The following is a 19,167-nucleotide window of genomic DNA, read 5'->3' on the forward strand; positions in this document are numbered from 1 at the left end:
GGATAATTTGATTCATTTACATTTAAGGTAACTATTGATAAGCAAGGTCTCAGAACTAGGGCTGGTGCTGTGACACATTGAAGTAACACCTTGACAGTAGGGACTCCATTTTGGAGAACCTAAGACTCCATTCTGGGAAGGTACCCCCCCATACACCATGAGACTCTGATCTGAAACTATGATCTAAAACAGTTGAACAACAGCAGTCCACTACGTCACACTTGGCAGAGCATAGAAACCCCCTAGCATGATCGCTCAAGCTTGGAAGTGGATAGGCTGCACCTGGATTAATGATAAAAATGTAATTTGTCTATGTCCTACATATGATTAAAACATTAGCATAGTTATTATTTTAATTGTCTTACATGTTTAATCTATCCACCGTGTTCACAGCATTGGAGCATTCTGAATTTGTTTGTGTAATTGCCCTTACCAGTGAGCTCCTGTCTCTGATGCTTTCTTCTTGCTATTGTCTCTGTTTTAGTTTGAAGAACTCTCTCTAGCATTTCTTGTAGGACAGGTCTGGTGGTGACAAAGCTTTTTAGCTTCTGTTTGGGAGGTCTTTATCTCTCCCTTATTTCTAAATGATAGCTTGGCCCTTCAGTACAATGAAAGTCTCACCCACTTCCTCCTGACCTGAAGGGTTTCTGCTGAGAAGTCGGCTGTCAGGTGAGTTTGAACACCCTTGTGGGTTATTTATTTCTTTTCTCTTGTTTTGAGAATTTCACCTTCATTTTTACTCTGTGAAATTTTTTATGATGTCTTAGGGTAGACTTGATTGAGTTGAATCTGACTGGTGACCGTTGACCTTTCTATACTTGGAGAATTATATCATTTTCTAAGCTTGGGACATTTTATGGTATCTGTGAATAAGCTTTCTACCTTTTTGGTATTCTCAAGTCCTTCAAAACCCAATAACCCAGATGTTTGCATTTTTAATGCTGTGCCAAAGTTCCCATAAGCTTTCTTCAGTCCTCATCTCTGTTTTATCATGTGTCTCCTCCGGGTGTGTTTTCGCATAGCCTGTCTTCAAGCACACTTATTTTGCCTTCCGTTTGATCTAGTTTGCAAAATGATGCCTTTGAATTTTGGTCTGGTGTACTTTTCAGCTGAAGGTCTTATGTTTGGTTTTTAGAAATTGCTCCGGTCCTTCTTCTAAGTTTCTCTAACAAAATACTGAAATGTTTCTGTGTTTTGTTGAAGTCCACTGAGTTTCCCTAAAACACCTACTTTAAATCTCCTGTCCTAGCACTCACACACAATGGTTGCTGTGTGATTGGCTTCCAGAACCTTATTTTGCCCATTAGGTGAGGTCATGGTTCCCTGAAAGTCTCTGATGCCTGTTAACATGTAACAACATCTGCTCACTGAAGGATTAGGCATTTATTTAGTTTTCACAATCGGGCTTGGTTTGTACCTGTCCTGTCAGAAAATCTAAGCAGATTGCTTGTTTTCTCCAAAAGCTGTGGTTACTGCTGCTATTTGAGTTGTAGCAGGTGCCCTAAATCCAGGTGTGTCATGAGTCTGTGGTTGCTTTGTTGTCACTGTCCCTGGCTGAAGTTTTTCCCAAGTCTGCACTTGGTTTGTTGTTCATGATGGACTTGAGGAGTATTTAAAAAGTTAGTCCATCCCTGTGAGCTTCTGCCTGAGGCTAGAGTGGACCCAGACACTTTATCCAGAATCACGGGCTCATTTGGTAGGATTCTGCCCGGCACTGGGCTCCACCTAGGGACTGGCCCTAGGCTTCTATGCAGTGATTTGGTGCCTACCTCCTTCTCTCCCCAGTGACTCCCATGTTATGCTGATGGGATTGGGAGAGGAGAGGGGTGGGGAAGTCCATAGCCACCAGTGCCACATTGCTGGGCTGCACCCAAAGCCCACAACCTGTTGAGACCAGGGTAGCACATGGGCTGGACCAAGGCCCACTCTGCTGTGGGCTGCCTGCTGTTGTAGTGTACTATTGGCCTGGGATTGCTGAAGCCAGCCTCAGGTGATGTTGGCTGGAACACAAGTCCAGCCAACTGGGGCCGTGGGTCTCCACCTAGCACAGGGGTGGACGCTCTGTTTGCAGCCACCAACCTGGAGGTAGAGGCCTTTGGAATTCCTTCAGTGTTGGGTTTCACTGCCCTGCACTGAGTTTCAACACAAAGTTCTTTGCTTGCTTCCCGGTCCTACTCCCTAGCGGAAATAGTCTTTCTCCATGCTGCGCTATCTGGGGTTGGGGGAGCAGTGGTAGAGGCTGGGCCTTAGCTACCAGGCTGATGTGGGTCCAGAGGCTGTGTCTGTGGACACTGGCCTGCAGTCAGGGACTGTGGGGCTCTGTAAGGTACCAGGTTTCACTGTAGTGGGCCTGGTACCGAGCTCCCAGGCTAAAACCTGGACTAATTCCCTCTCCTCCCAAGTGGGAGGCATCTTTTCCCCAGCTTCATTGCTTGGAGTTGGGGGAGAGACGATGCAGGCTACTCTTTCCTTCCTGCCTTCTTCAGTGCATCTTGTCTTATTATTATGCTAAAACCGTGTGCTGTGATGGTGCACCTGCTTTCCTCTGCTCCTGCGAAGGTAGTTTTGTGCATGCCTAGCTGTTCAAACAGCTGTTTCTGTGGGAAATGATAGGAGGCCCTCACTCTGCCGCCATCTTGCTCTGCCTCCTTCCCATAGTCTCTCCTTAATCAGATGTCACTCCAAATCTCTGTCTAAAGTCTCCTCTGAGACTCAAAGCAAATTCGTTCCAGTTGTGAGCCCTGGGAAACAAAACCAAGTCACACCTTCTAAGATCTTTGATGGGACAAGCACGGGGTGAACTAGGGAAGTGAAACGGAGTAGCCAGCCCAAAGCAAGATTGAAACCCAGAGGGGCAGACATTAACTCCTAAAGCTCCGAGTCTGGCATTCTGTGCACCCCACAGTGGGAGAGGAGCCCCCAAAGCCGCAGGCAGCTGCACACCCACAGTTTTGCTAGTCACAGACCATATGTCTGATCTCTCAGTTGGCAGGCTGGTATCTGTGGCTCTCCAAGACCGCTGTTGTATGCTGCTGGTTGCTCTACCTTTCTGGGGTTCTGGCTGCCAAGGTTCTCTGGTAATCCTTCAGTTCAGGCAAACCTCTGCCCGGCCCCCTACACTTTCCTGTGAAATCTCAGTGGGAGCCACCATGACCCCGTAACTCCCGCACTCTGCACACCTGCAGAGTGCGCACCTGTCTGTGCCCCCAGGTCCTGGCCCTCCTTGAACTGCTGCTCACACAGCCGTGGCGCACTTCACTGCAAGTGGGGAGCAGAATCCTGAGGTGGCCCTGGGCAGTGAGCCCATTCAGAGAATGGAAGCCCTTGTGCACTTCTAGGCCTCGGCCTGTGAGGGAAAGGCCACCTTGCAGATTTCAGAGACATGGTTAGGCCTCTTCTCATTTGATCCAATGCAAATCAGCTGGCTCCCTTTTAGCCTCTAACCTCTTTAGCAAGTAGAGATTCAACCTCATCATTACACACTTTTTCTTTGCTCCTTCACTAGTGAGGCTGCAACTTTTCCAATTCCTTCCACTCTGTTTCCTTTTGCTTCCAACTCTCACTAAAATTTCACTCAAAGTGGCCAATAATACCCATTCCTGGATGCTTCACTGTGTAGAAATTTCTGCTGCCAGATCAAGTATTCATCATCCTTAAATTCAGCTTTCCATAAACTCCAGGGTGTGCACACAATCAGCCAAGTTCTTTGCAATGTTGTGGTGCAGGAAAGGTGGCCTTTACCCAGTGGATTCTTTTTCACTTGAGACCATCTCCATGGACTCCTCACCATCTTTTTTTTTTTTTTTAATTTTTGTTTAAGTTTTAAGCTTTTATTTAACGAGAAAAATGCATAGGAGAGTGAGGGCCCTATCTAAAAGAGAGAGGGAAATCTGGATTCATCCTGAGCACCAGGAGCCAGCCATGTGAAGGAGCATGCAGGCCGGGAAGCAGGGAGCGGGTGGCCCAAAGGCCACGTGCCCTGAAGGCGCAGGGGCAGCAAGAGGGTCCAGGGAAGAAGGGAAAAAAAAGGGCGGGACCCACCGCGTTCCAGGCTTTTAATTCACTTCCAAAGTGGAGTGGTTACTTAGTCTGATTGGCCAGTGGGCACACAGGGGTAGCCTGTAGGGGCATGAGGTCATACAGGGGCGTGGTGAAGGCGTGGCTTTCCAGCTCACAGACCTGATCAATTTTATCCTGTATGCCTGCCTACAACATTCCCCCCTCAGAGACTCCATTCCCTTAATCCTAAGGGATGTTGAAGAGCGTGGAATCACCCCTCTTCTGTAGCTGCTTCCTGCTTATTAGGGGTGTAGTGCAGGCCCTGTCTGTCTGGGGTCTGGAAGTCTCTGTCTATCTCTTCTAGCAAATTCATTGTGAGCTGGAGCAATCTCAGCCACTACCAATGTCTGTGTCCCCTGCATGGTCAGTTATTCCCAAAGGTCAAGTTCTGAAACATATAAGTTTGTTAATTAGCATAAGCAAAACTGGAACAGGACCAATGGTAAGTGGAGTGCCCCTTAAAATGAAAAGAACATATCTTACAGGCTCCCAGGTAGTGGGTGGTGATTGGCAACCCTTACATAGATTATAAAACCATTTAGCTTGAGCATAGAAAATTATAACAGAAGAACCCATTAGGAATTTTATCATCAGTAACAGTTCCCAGAGGATCAAAAGAGGAGGCAGGGGACAGCATACCTGCCTTAAGGAGCGGCAGTCTTGATGTGAGGAAAGCAAAGGCTTTGCTTATCTTTCTGCTTTGAAGAGGTACTTAAGACTCTAATTGGCTTACAGAACAGTCAGGTGTGTCTTTTGGGTTCACCTGTGAAGACTTAAAGAGGTAGAAGTTCAATCTTAATTTTACTGAGGTAGTCGTGTTCAGTAGCACCTGAAGGTCCCTTCCATTTAAGCCACAACTGATCTGAAGAGGATCTTCCTAGGAATGGCTTGCTCAGGAATTCCCAGTATTGGAGTTTGGGTCAAAAGCTCCCTAATTCTTTGGAACACCTTCTGTAGCTCCCCTGTCCAGCGCAGTGTGTCTGTGTCAGGGGCTTTTTAAGCAAACACCAGGCTTAGAATCCAAATGCTGGAATCCATATTCTATAGAATTCTGCTAGCAATTCCCAATTAATCCTTCGGAACAACTCTTGCAGCTACCTTGTCCAGCACAGTGTCTGCAGCAGGGCCTCTTTGAAGCTATATACAAAGCTTGGGATCCAAAGCTTGGAACCAAATTCCACAGAATCTTGCCATTCCCAGAAATATTCTTAAATGCCTTTTAAATATGGAATAGCGTTCTCTTCCCTTGACTGAGACAGCACACTTTCCTGGAGTTAGAACATACCCCAGGTAATCCACCTCTAGTTTAGAAACCTGAGCTTTGGGAAGTTCTATATCCTCACTATCCCAGATTCTGGGTTTAGTGAGATACAGAAGAAATTATGTCTTAGGCAAAGGTTTAGCACACAATGCAATGCATTGAAACAACTGTCTCATCAGTAGTCCTGAGGCTTTTAACCTTATGTTAAAGTATATGAGAGGGGCCGACGCTGTGGCACACTTGGTTAATCCTCCGCCTGCCGCACTGGCATCCCAATATGGGCGCTGGGTTCTAGTACCGGTTGCTCCTCTTCCAGTCCAGCTCTCTGCTGTGGCCCAGAAAAGCAGTGGAAGATGGCCCAAGTGCTTGGGCTCCTGCACCTGCATGGGAGACCAGGAAGAAGCACCTGGCTCCTGGCTTTGGTTCGGCGTAGCTCTGGCTGTAGCAGCCATTTGGGGGGTGAACCAATGGAAGGAAGACCTTTCTCTCTGTCTCTCTCACTGTCTATCTCTCAAATAAATACAATAAAAAAGCATACGAGATAGGAATTTCATAGAGACACATGGATCTAAGAGTTCATGTTTGAGGCACTTAACTTTGAAGAAACACCTAAGGATACAGGCAATGGAGTTTCACACTTAGCCATAACTAAAACTTATGACAGGTAAGAATATAACACACTAGAACAAGGTAATTCTTTGGGAACAGGCTTTACCATTAATGCTAATACTATAAGTCTTTGAGAACAGAGGTCTTGCATGAGAAGTTAGTGCACAGTGCCTCCTATTGTTAATTTAACAATTAACTCTTATGTATGACGTCAGTGATCACCTGAGGCTCTGCCTAGGCTATGGAAGCCTTCTGAATCCACCAACTCTGTCAGACAAGGCCACAAGCAAAGTGGAAGTTCCCTCCTCCCTTTGGAGAGAAGTAGGCCCTTCTTTAATGACCACTCCTTTCCGCTGGGGTCTCACCCAGAGAGGTCCTCCACGAAGGGACACTTTTTGCGTGAGCGTCCTGGCTTTCCACACCTGAAATGCTCTTGTGGGCTTTTTAACCAGACCAGAATGCCTTTAGGGCTGACTCTGAGGTCACTGAGCGCTATTTAGAGCAACTGCCATTCTATGAGTCTGCTGTATGGACGCCTTCCCATATTGGAGCATTCACTTTTCTTTAATTCTATTTATTATTAGCAGTAAATACTTAAGCCTATTGACATGATCTCTTTAACAATCAATCCTATCTATATATGATAACTTTAAAACTTAAGTTAACTTATAACTTTAAATCATTACCATCTAGCCCAAGGGATTTGGGATCTCATGCCAAGTTTTTAAACTGTACCCTTAGAAGTAGGTCTGTAGAAATGCATGCAGACCTATATAGCCTCACAATTTCTTTGTAGGACTGAGTACCAGGAGCCAGCCACATAAAGGAGCATGTAGGCCAGAAAGCATGGAGTGGGTAGCCCAAAGGCCATGTGCCCAAAAGGCGCAGGGGCAGCAAGCGGGTTCAGGGAAGAAGGTAAAAGGGCCCAAAACCGCCATCATCTTGTTTTTAAAGGTTTATTTGTTTGAAAGGCAGAACAATGGGGGGGTGTCCTCCATCCATTGATTCTCTCCCCAAATGGCCAGGTCAAAGCCAGGGGCCAAGAACTCCATCTGGGCCTGTCACGTGGGTGGCAGGGGCCCAAACTACTTGGGCCATCATCCACTGTCTTCCCAGGTGCACCAGCAGGAAGCTGGAATGGATGCAGAGCAGCTGGGACATGAACTGACACTCCAATAAGGAATGCTGGTGTTGCAAGCAGCGACTTAACCCACTGCACCAAACCCCTGCCCCCCCCCCCCTTCTGAGTTCCTTCCAGATTCTTGTGTGGCACTCCCTTACTGCATACAAACTTTTTCCAGCCTGCTTCTTCAAACTCTCCCAATCTCTGCCGGTTATCCAGCTCTAAAGCTGCTTCTACATTTCCAGGGGAATTTCCAGGAAATAGCCCCACTTCCAGGATCCATTTCCTGTACAAGTCAATTTTCTGGAACTCTAACAAAATGCCTGCAGTGGGGTACTTTACAAAGAACAAAGGTATGTCCAGCTCACAGTTTTGGGAGCTGACATCCAATACCATGTGACTCCATTTGTCTGGCCCCTGGTGAGGGCTTCCCAGCAGGTGGCACTAGGTGGAAGTGCAGGCGAGAGGGAGCCAGAGGGGGAAGCAGGGCCTGGGCTTGCTCTTTGAAAACTCACTCTGGCCTTTCGGGGAAGCCGACAAGATAGTGGAAGTGGAGCAGAAGAAGCGGACCTTCTGCAGGCTCACCTACCGCAGCGCGGACCTCGGCCAGCTAGCTGCTGCACATGTCCTACCAGCCCCTCAAGCAGTGACCCCGAGTCCGGCAGAGGCGGCGGAAGCAGCTCTCCCTCCTGCAGCACCTGCGCCAGACCAAGAACGAGGCACCGCCCATGGAGAAGCCGGAGGTGGAGACGCGCCTGAGCGAGACAGTGGGCAGCATGGGGGCCGAGTACAACGGCGAGACCTTCAGCCAGGCGGAGCTCCAGCCAGACGTGATCTGCCACCACCTGGGCGAGTTGTCCATCACCTGCAAGCCTGTGACTCATGGCCGGCCGGGCATCGGCGCCACCCACTCCTGTCGCTTCACTCCCCTCGAGTAGCCCTCGTAATAAAGGCGCCGGTTCCAGCGAGGAAAAAAGTAAAACAAAACTCACTGTGGTGGGAACCAGCTGGGGTCCACAGGAACTGCCTCAGCCCTTTCGGGTGGCAGTGCTCCCAGAGGCCTGACCAGCTCCCACCAGGCCATACCTGAACCTCAACCCCACCGTGCCGAGGGCCAAGCCGCCGGCGCGTGAACCCTTGAGGAACAAATAACCTCCAGACCCTAGTGCTGCTGTGTGAGTAGGCAGGGAGTTGGTAAGGTTGGCTGGAATTCTTGCCAGCACTGCCGTGGAATGTTATCCTTTACCTAGCCATCTAAAACCACCACCTTTCCAGGATGCACCTGTGTCTCATCTGGGACCAGGAAGCGGGAGATACCATGATGACCACATGGGTATTAAACTCGACGTGGAGGTGCCATAAAAATCCCAGATGGAGAGGCCATCATTGTGGCTTAGTGGGTGAGGCAACCGCCTGCCATGCCAGCATCCCATATGGGCACCAGTTCATATCCTGGCTGCTCCTCTTCCGATCCAGCTCGCTGCTGTGGCCTGGGAAAGCAGTAGAAGATGGCCCAAGTCCTTGGGCCCCTGCCCCAGTGTGGGAGACCCAGAGGAAGCTCCTAGCCCCTGGCTTCAGATCAGCACAGCTCCGGCCATTGTGGCCAACTGGGGAGTGAGCCAGCGGATGGAAGAATCTCTCTCTCTCTCTGCCTCTCCTTCTCTCTGTGTGTAACTCTGACTTTCAATTAAATAAATCTAAAAAAAAAAAAAAAAAAAATCCCAGATGGCTTCACTCATGCTAAGACCCCACTCTGCTTATTCAATGAAGGCCACACCCCTACCTCATAAAAACGGCTGAGAATGGGGAGAGCCCTGTTTTTGCCCCTGACCTTGGTTGGGGTGCTATTCATCTCCCCCACCTCTGACTCTAAGCAACGCTGGGGCCCACTCATGATGTGGATTTCTCCATGTGAGGTAGCTCACAGTTGTGCGTGAATACTTGCTTATTCTCTCACCTTTTAGATAAATCCTGCTCTCAATTCTGCATTTTATGATTCCACTTAGACTTTTTCTTTAATCTCTGTGGGGAGCAAGATCCTGGACTAAAAGTTAAGGTACCCGGCCCATATCAATAGGCCCATGGCAACAAAGTCCCTCAGGTTTGGTTAATCTGGGAACATCTTTGTTTCTCTTACAGTTCTGCTGGCTAAAGGATTCTTGATTGACAATGTTTTTTCTTAAACACTTTGAATATATCAACCTAATGCCTTCTCACCTCAAAAGCTTTCAATGAGAAATCTGCTAGTAATTTAATTGAGGGTCTCTTCTATGGGAAGCCTTCAAAAAATGTGCAGAAAAATGAAATTAAAAGGTAGTGCACATTTTCCATGAAACTTTTGAAGCCTCTTCAGATGTGACAAGTTGCTTCTCTCTTGCTGTTTTCAAGATCCCCCCTCTGAGAGCAGGTGTTTGGCCAGAGGTTAAGAGGCCACATCCCACATGGGAGCACCTGCGTCACGTCTTGACTTCTCTGCTTCTGATCCAGCTTCCTGCTAATGCACACCCTGGGAGACAGCAGGTGATGCCAAGTACTTGGGCTCCTGCCACCCAGGTGGGAAACAGGTGGAATTCTTGGCTCCTGACTTAGGCCCGGCCCAGCCCTCGCTGATGTGGGCATTTGTTGAGTGAGCCATCGAATGGATGAGTTCCCTCTGTCTGTCTCTCTCTTTCTCTCTGCCTTTCAAATAAAGTGGAAAAATTTTGAAATACAAGATTCTTGGCCTTTTGACTGGTTTATTCTAATGTGTCTCTGAATTCATCCTTCTTGGAGTTCATTGAGCTTTTTGGATATTTATATTCATGTCTTTCATCAAATCTGGGGAATTTTCAGCTACTGTTCCTTCAAACTCACTCTGTCCTTTCTTCTCTACTGGCAAGAGGTTCTGATAAACATGGGGCTGTGGAATGGCTGTTGCACCAGTATGTGGGAGGAACAGGTATGGATGAAATTATAGGCCATAATCCTGTGTAGCCAGAGACTGATTCACTGTTCATTCAACCAACGCCTTCAAATGCCAGACACAGTTCTAGGCCCTGAGGAGATAACAGCAAAGAAGAGAGAAAAGAAGCAGATGTGTACACAAGAAGAAAAATGGTAGCAAATGTAAATGATAGCACCCCCCTCCCCAGTTAAGGCCACTGAGGTAGTAAGTGGCTCTTTCAGATGGAGCCATCAGAGAAGATGTCTAAGGAAGTAACCTTTTTTTTTTTTTTTAAGATTTTGTTTATTTGAGAGGTAGAGTTACAGAGAAAGCGAGAGACAGAGAAAGAGGTCTTCCATGTGCTGGTTCACTCCCCAAATGGCCGCAACAGCCAGAGCTGAACAGATCCGAAGCCAGGAGCCAGGAGCCTCTCCTGGGTTGCCCACATGGGTGCAGGGACCCAAGCACTCAGGCCATCTTCCACTGCTTTCCCAGGCCACAGCAGAGAGCTGGATCAGTAGAGGAGCAGCTGGGATAGGAACTGGCTACGGGAGATGGGATGCCGGCACTGCAGGCAGAGGCTCAGCCCACTAGCCACACCACCGGCCCCAGGAAGTAACTTTTACATCAACATCAACTTGGCATTAGGGGCCAGCCACGCACTATGTGACCTTGTGCTGGGTCGCTCTACCACATAAAGCTCGAAAGAAGACCCGGATAAAAGCAAAGATCCTGAAATCCCCACCTCGCCATTGGGTGCTACTTCCGATCTCTCCATTGCTTTACTCCATGTTGTGCTTCTAAGAATACCCAGACTGGGTAATTGCAACGAGTAGAAATTCATTTCCCTCGGCTCTGGAGGCTGAGAAGCCCAGGAGCAAGGCACTGGCATCAGACGGGGGCTGCCCGCTGTGTCCCCATGCGGTGGGAGGAGGGAGGACAGCAAAGGGCCGATCACCATGTATCCAGGAGCAGAAGAGCAGAAGCAGGGAAGACAGCCACGCCCCTGTGTTGCAGGAGTCGTGGTTCTTGCAATTATTCTTTTCTCCACCAGGTTCATGTCAGATTCTCGAACAACGACATGAACAGACAGGAACGGTGTATAAAGAGAAGCAGTTTATTTAAGAAAACAAATATGAAGGAGGGAAAAAACTCATCAGCACTGAAGGGATCCCTAAAGAAAGCCTAAGTGAGAGAAAAAACCCTCCCAACAGCACTGAGCAGGATCGCTAGAGGAGGCAGCCATTTTGAAAGCTGATTGGCTACGGTTTTGCAGGCTGAGAAAGGGGAAGTCTTCGTGATTGGTCCAGGAAAGGGGTGGTTGGCTTAGTTTAAGTGGATGACTACGCAACAGAAAACACATGAAACATTCCCCCACGCATAGAATTCTCATCACCTAGTCAGTTACAGCAGCACAGAAGAACCTTCATTATAAGAACTAGCGCATGGCATGGAATTATCACCTTGACAGTAGGGACTCCATTACAGAGCACCTGGGACTCCATCTTGAGAAAGCACCCTCCCCCCACAAGATTCTGTTCTGAAACTATGATCTAAAACTCAGACAATAACAGTCTACTTGGCAGAGCATAGAAACTCCCTAGCATGATCGCTCAAGCTTAAAACAGCTAGGCTGCACCTGGATTAATGTTAAGATCGTAATTTGTCTATTGTCAAGATTGCAATTTGTAGCTTCGCATAGGCCTCAGGTCAGCTTGGCCCTAGCAACCATGTAGCCCCCCTCACCTCCTTGTGGTTTTTGCCTTTATAAACCCTATTGCTTTGAGCTTCAGGATCTATCGTTCTTTAGGGCTTGAGCCTGCTCTCCGCCACCGGCAATAAAGGACCGTCAAATTTTTATCAGTGTGTGGTGCTCCTCTGCACTCACTCAGGTACAAATCAACATCCCACGCAGAAGCTTTTTGCTTGAACTATCTTATCTCCAGATAGTGGGAGGGGCCGCCTGGTCCCTCTCTACCTGGCCAGGAATGTCTCTGTCACTTCCACTGAACTCCTTGAGCAAAGTACCTGACCCAACTCACAAGGGAGGGGTTCTCAGGGCCTCATCAGCTCCGACCAGCCTCGTCTATCAACACCATCACACTGGCAACACCTGAATTATGAAGGGGTTGCCTTCAAACCCAGCGTTCAGTAACATCTCCCTCTTCCTAGCCGGAATCAGATTCTACTTCTTGAAGCCATGGGCTGTGGTGGGGAGCTCTAGGCGCTAAGTAGTGGGTAGTCTGGCTTTCCTTATCTATCTACTGTATTTGACAACACACAAGTGTAATTAGACATGTTGTGTAAACTTGACCCAATTATCTAATTACCCACTGTGTGGAGGTAAGGCTTGGATACGAAAATATCAAAATGTAGCAGTTTCTGGATGGTAGTCTTATGGGAAATATTAATTGTGGCCTCCATTTTCATATTTTTCAATGTTTTATAAGACTTAATTGTATGATAAAGTTATTAACATGAAACAATTTGCAAGAGCTCTTCTTGATAATCAAAATATTTATTAATAAGTATATATATTTTAAAATATTGATTATTTATTTATTTGAAAGGCATTTTATATACATAGATCTTCCATCCACTGGTTTACTCCCCAAATAGCCACAATGGTTGGGCTGGGCCAGGCCTAAGCCAGGAGCCTGGAACTCCATCCGGGTCTTCTATGTGGTGGCAGGGGCCCAAGTATTCGGGCCATCTTCCATTGTTTTCCCAGGTGCATTAGCAGGGGCATGGATCAGAAGCAGGGCAACAGGGACTCAAACCAGTGCTCATAGGGATGCTGGCACCACAGGCAGCAGCTTAACCTGCTGTGCCACAACACCAGCCTCTATATATGTATATTAATGTGTGTAATTATATACATGTAATTATATACACATATGAGGCTATTTTTAAATGATCATGGAAAAGTGAAAGTAGAAGATAAATTTATCTTTGTGCAAAAAAATTTTAAAATTTATGGATACAAAGGGTCTTCACAAACTCTATGAAAAGTATGTATTCTGAAAAACTATGCACTGGGGTCGGTGCTGTGACACAGCAGGTTGACACCCTGGCCTGCAGCACCGGCATCCCATATGGGCACCAATTCGAGACCTGGCTGCTCCACTTCTGATCCAGCTCTCTGCTGTGGCCTGGGAAAGCAGTAGAGGATGGCCCCTGCACCCACGTAGGAGACCCGGAAGAAGCTCCTGGCTCCTGGCTTCAGATCAGCTCAGCTCCAGCCATTGAGGCCAATTGGGGAGTGAACCATCATAATGAAGAACTTTCTCTCTCTGCCTCTCCTCTTTCTGTGTAACTCTGGCTTTCAAATAAATAAATAAATCTTAAAAAAAAGAAAACTATGCACCAAATAAACATCTTTTAATTCTATTTTCCATTAATGTTTTCAAGTACATCTATGAAATATTGACAATTCGTAAAGACAACAAAAAGCACAGACAATTGAAAAGACCAAGGTAACACAATAAAGTCCAACTCAGAATGAACAGGTGTTAACATTTTGTCCTGCTTGCTGCCAGGGTTTTAAAAAATAAATAAATAGATCTACACCACTCCCACACCTCCCTTACTCCACAAGGAAAACTCTATGTTGTTGGTGTGGGCCTTCCCTGTCATTTTATATACATTTGCCTTCCTATCTTTTTTTTTTTTTTTTTTTTTTTTTTTTTTTTTTTTTTTTTTTTTTTTTTTTTTTTTTTTTTTTTTTTTGACAGGCAGAGTGGACAGTGAGAGAGAGACAGAGAGAGAAAGGTCTTCCTTTGCCGCTGGTTCACCCTCCAATGGCCGCCGCTGCAGCCGGCGCACCGCGCTGATCCTGGCAGGAGCCAGGAGCCAGGTGCTTTTCCTGGTCTCCCATGGGGTGCAGGGCCCAAGCACCTGGGCCATCCTCCACTGCACTCCCTGGCCATAGCAGAGAGCTGGCCTGGAAGAGGGGCAACCGGGACAGAATCCGGCGCCCCAACCGGGACTAGAACCCGGTGTGCCGGCGCCGCAAGGTGGAGGATTAGCCTATTGAGCCACGGCGCCGGCTCTGCCTTCCTATCTATCACTCATCTACCTATCACCTACCAATCTAGATCGGACCATTTTCTATATATTTCTGATTTTGCAGAAACAGGGACAAGAAGGAGCCTTCCTGGAATAAGGCACTGGTCATGCCTCAGTGGGAGCCCATGCAAGTGGAGTTCCTGGGTAATGAAGTCAGTGCAGTTAAATAAAGGGGGGGGGGGGGGGCGTGCATGAGGCTTGCGCCAGATACAGTTGATGGGAAACACATGTCTGAGTGGCCGCGTTCCAGTGAACTGGGTGAGCACACAGAGGCACTGGTCATAAATTCTTCTCAGCTCCTATTTGTTCGTAGAGTAACTGAATGTTAACAGGGCTAACTTTTGTTACTCCCCTCCCAAAACAGTGGCCATGGGTCCCTGGTGAGTGTGTGTCTTCCCGTGTCCCAGACTAGCAGTCACTTCCCTCCTGCTCTGAGCCCTCCGGTGTTCGCAGGGAGACGGTGTGTGCCAATAATGACCTACGCGTGGGGGTTGACCGATCCTTTTAGCACATGAGTCATTTCAGGCCTCTCATCACCAGCTCAAGAAGCAAAATCCTTCGCTTTACCCACAGCTAAAGGAATTCTAGGTGTCAGCCAGCAGGTGCCGAAGTGTGTGTGTCATGGGGCTGGGGGGTGCTCCTGGAAGGAAGTCTGGCCGAGCCCTTCGGACCCTGTGGATTTCAAGGCTGCCCATGAAAATCACCGGGGAACTTTTAAAAATGTCTTTGCGGGCTCAGGCCCCAGAAACTGTGACTTAACTGGCTTGAGGTTGGGCTTCCGCATTCAGGTTTTTAAAACGTGCCCTGTGGTCACAAAAGGAGAAATTCTGTGGATGACTGCGCTCGTGTGAGGTGCCCAGAGCCGTCCAGTTCACGGGAACGAAACCCGAGCGGGGCTGCCCAGGGCTCCGGGCCGGAGCTAGGAGGCAGGAAGCCAGGGGGCGCTGATGGCTGACCCGGCAGCTGCTCCTTTGGAAGATGGAAGGCTGTGACGGTGTGAGCGCGCTTAACGCCGCGGAACTGCACGTCTAAACGTGGTGAAGACGGTAGGTGTGGCCCTGTGTGTATCTTACCACAACGCACAACACGCAAGGTCACCTCTCCCTGGGGACTTCTAACGCGCCAGCAGGTTGAGACCGGTGTTAAACCTTCTCTGGTTCCTGGAGGGAGTATTGGTCCTGCCTTGCTGTTTAAGCCAGTTCCCTGCTCCCCTGGGAGTCTCTGCTGGGTGCTGTTCTTGCGACTTTTGCTGCTACTTGGGGACAAAGCAGTTTATTTTTCCTGTAGGAACTGGTCTGTTGCCCGCCCAGAGCGGATCCCAGAAACCCTCCGCTTACCTCCTGTGGCGCTTCTCTGCCAGTAACCATGTTTCAGGATAGCGGCAACCTCTTGATCAGAGTGGGTTTTTTGTTTTATTTATTTGAAAGGCAGAGTTACAGAGAGCTCCTCTATCCGCTGGTTCACTCCCCAAATGGCTGCAACAGCAGGTGCTGGGCCAGGCTGAAGGCAGGAGCCAGGAGCTTCATCCAGGTCTCCCATGTGGATGGCAGGGGTCCAAGCACTTGGACCATCATCTGACGCCTTCCCAGGTGCATTAGCAGGGAGATGGATGGGAAGTGGAGCAGCCGGGACTTGCACCACTCAAACTGGCTGATGTTGTGGCTTAACCCGCTGCTCCACAATGCTGGCCTCCTTCAGGGGCTGTTTTATGCTCAGGTGCCTTCTGATACCTTGGCTGGAGCCTCCTCCCTCCCAGACCCGGGATTCGTCTGCTGCAGCCTTGTAACCCGACTTGTGCTGGTATAAACCGTGATAGTGACCAGCCAGTTAGTGTCCAATAGTGATGACCATAGGCTCGCAGGGAGGACTGGTTTTTCATATCTTCTCTGATGAGACGTTGTGCTTATCTAGTTTATATTCCACCTGTTAGCAGAGACCACACTAGCTTATGAAAGTACAGCATACTGCAATTTTGTCTGAGGAGAATGGAATTATTTTCTAATTTTTAAAAAGATTTATTTGAGAGGTAGAGTTAAAGACAGAGAGAGGAAGAGACAGAGAGAATGGTCTTCCATCTGCTCGTTCACTCCCCAGATGGCTGCAACGGCCAGAGCTAGGCTGATCTGAAGCCAGGAACCTGGAGCTTCTTCCAGGTCTCCCACATGGGTGCAGGGGCCCAAGAACTTGGGCCATCTTCTACCACTTTCCCTGGCTATAGCAGAAAGCAGGATCAGAAGAGGAGCAGCCAGGACTAAAACCAGTGCCCATATGGGATGCCGGTGCTTCAGGCAGAGGCTTAACCCACTGTGCCACAGCACCAGCCCCAGGAGAATGGAATTAAAAGATAAGTTTACTGTGGTGAGAATATTTTTGAAAGCCCTGCATATGAAAGGTTTTCAAAAAGGTCATGGAAAATGCATATTCTGAAAAGACTATGCATAGGATTTTGAAGATTTTTACACCAAAATCAATGCATGAACTTTGTGAAGTCCCCTTGCCACTGCCTCGGGCCCTGTCCCACACCTTGGGGAAGTCCAATGGTCTGTCCAGGGATTCTGGACATTCCAGAGCACTGGGGTGTCCCCTCCTACGTGGCACAAGGTGTCCTAGTAACTCAAGCACTGTCTCCCTGGCAACCCCAGTGTACAGCAGTTCATGGGGCTCCAGTTTTGTGTTGATTCCATCTCTACTTTCTGGAAAAAAAAAAAAAAAAAAAAAAAAAAAAAACAAGCTAAAACACTTAGAAAAGGCGTTGACGGGGGCAGGTGTTCAGTGTAGCAGTTAAGACACTGCTTGGGATGCCTGCATCCCACGTTAGAGTGTCTAGTTCAGGTCATGTCTCTTCTGCTTTTGATCATGCTTCCTGCTAATATGCACCCTGGGAGGCAGCGCCATGGCCCCACGTGGGAGACCCAGAGCGGGGTCTGGGTTCCAGGCTTCAGCCTGGTTTAGCCTTGGCTGTTGTAGACATTTGGGAAGTGAACCAGCAGATGAGATGTTTCTTTCCCTCTCTCCTGTTCTTTCTCTTTCAAATAAAATAAAATTATTTTTGAAAAGATTTCATTTATTTATTTGAGAGGCAGAGCTACAGAGAGAGGGGGAGACAGAGAAAAAGGTCTTCCATCCACTGGCTCACTCCCCAAATGGCCACAATGGCTGGAACTGGGACAACCTGAAACCAGGATTCAGGACTTTCTTCCAGTTCTCCCACGCGGGTGCAGGGCCCCAAGCACTTGGGCCATCTTCCATTGCTTTCCCAGGCCACAGCAGAGCTGGATCAGAAGAGGAGCTGCTGGGACTAGAACTGGTGCCCATATGAGATGCCAGCACCTCAGGCAGAGGCTTAGCCCACTATGTCACATTGCTGGCCCCAAAATTAATTTAAAAACTTTGTGTTAGGGGCCAGCGCCATGGCTCACTTGGTTAATCCTCCGCCTGTGGCGCCGGCATCCCATATGGGCGCCGTGTTCTAGTCTTGGTTGCTCTTCTTCCAGTCCAGCTCTCTGCTGTGACCCGGGAGGGCAGTGGAGGATGGCCCAAATGCTTGGGCCCCTGCACCCACATGGGAGATTGGGAGGAGGCATCTGGCTCCTGGCTTCGGATCGGTGCAGTGCCGGCTGTAGCGGCCATTTGGGGAGTGAACCAACAGAAGGAGGACCTTTCTCTCTGTCTCTTTCTCTCTCTGTCTATAACTCTACCTGTCAAAAAAAGGAAAAACTTTGTTTCAAAGAATATTTCTTTGTGCAATGGCTTTGTCCATGTGCGATCCTGAGGAGTGGGCTTTACATCATCCTAAAACAAGACTCTCAGTATTGGGCATTAGATAGTTCTGTTCCAGGAGTCTTCAGTCATCTCACTTGACTCTATTCATGGAACATCCCCAGACTGGGAAAAGTGACCCAAGGTGTTGAAGCCAGGTTAGTGGTGTGTGTGCTGGGGGAGTGGCTGGGAGGAGCCTGAGAAACTTCTGGGATTCTGGGAAATTCTTTTTTTGAAAAATTAATTTTTTTTATTTGAAATGGGAGAGAGAGCTCTCCCATCTGATGGTTCATGCCCCCAGATGTCCACAACAGCAGGGCCAGGCCAAAGCCAGGAGCTCAGAAGTCAATGGTGGCAGGGACCCAAGTACTTGAGTTGCCTCTGCTGCCTCCCATGGTGCACATTAGCAGGAAGCTGGGTTGGAAGTGGAGCCAGGACTCAAACCTCTGCACTCCCACATGGGATGCAGTTGTCCCAGGCAATGACTTAACCTTGCGCCAGATACCCAGACTACTTCTGGTAAAATTCCATTTCTTGAATCAACGTCACTCATACAGGTGATGTTGGGCAAAGTCGTTGAGCTGCACATGCTGTATTTGTGTCATGCCTCAATAAAACATTCACATTAAAAACTCAAGAACAGGGACTGGCATTTGGCAGATGAGCATATCATATCAGAGTGCTGGTTCCAGTCCCAGCAGCTCCCTGCTAATGTGCCTGGGAAAGCAGCGGAGGACGGCCCAAGTGCTTGAGCCCCCGCCACCCACATGGGAGCCCCAGGTAGAGTTCTAGGCCACCAGCTTCAGCCTGGCCCAGCCCCAGCGGTTGCCATCATTTAGGGACTGAACCAGCAGATGGAAGGTTGATTTATCAATCTGTTGTCCTGATCTTCAAATTAATTAATTAATTAATCAATAACTCTGGAAAAACAAACAAACGCCTGATGCTTGGCTCTCTCCTCCCAGATCTGCTCTCCAGACGCCCAGGGGCCTCACTGCACCTTTGTCCCTCCACTCCCACGTCTCAGCCCCTCCTTCGGAAACGCTCACATCTGTCAGAAAAGAGTGTCTGTCTCTAAATTTTTTTTTAAATTCTTTGTGAGAAAAATAAAAACAGAGAAACCCGCTGGTTCACTCTCCAAATGCCAACAGTGGCTGGGGCTGGGCCGGGAGCCGGGAATGCAATCCAGGTCTCCCACGTGGGTGGCAGGGACCGAATTGCTGGAGCCATCACTGCTGCCTCCCAGGATCTGCAGTGCCAGGAAGCTGGAGTCAGGAGCCGAGTCGGGAATTGAACCCTGGCACTCCACTGTCGAACACGTGTGCACTCGGTTAAATGCCGGCTCACGGGCTCTGCTGCTGACTT

General features: G+C 48.5%; 1 pseudogene; it reads left to right on the forward strand.

The window, feature by feature from the left end:
- The first annotated feature begins 7,371 nt into the window (after positions 1–7,371).
- LOC100355807 (small ribosomal subunit protein uS19-like) lies at positions 7,372–8,819 on the forward strand (annotated as a pseudogene).
- The last annotated feature ends 10,348 nt before the right edge of the window (positions 8,820–19,167 follow it).

The sequence above is a fragment of the Oryctolagus cuniculus genome, chromosome 4, assembly GCF_964237555.1.
Source record: "Oryctolagus cuniculus chromosome 4, mOryCun1.1, whole genome shotgun sequence".
Lineage (NCBI taxonomy): Eukaryota > Metazoa > Chordata > Mammalia > Lagomorpha > Leporidae > Oryctolagus > Oryctolagus cuniculus.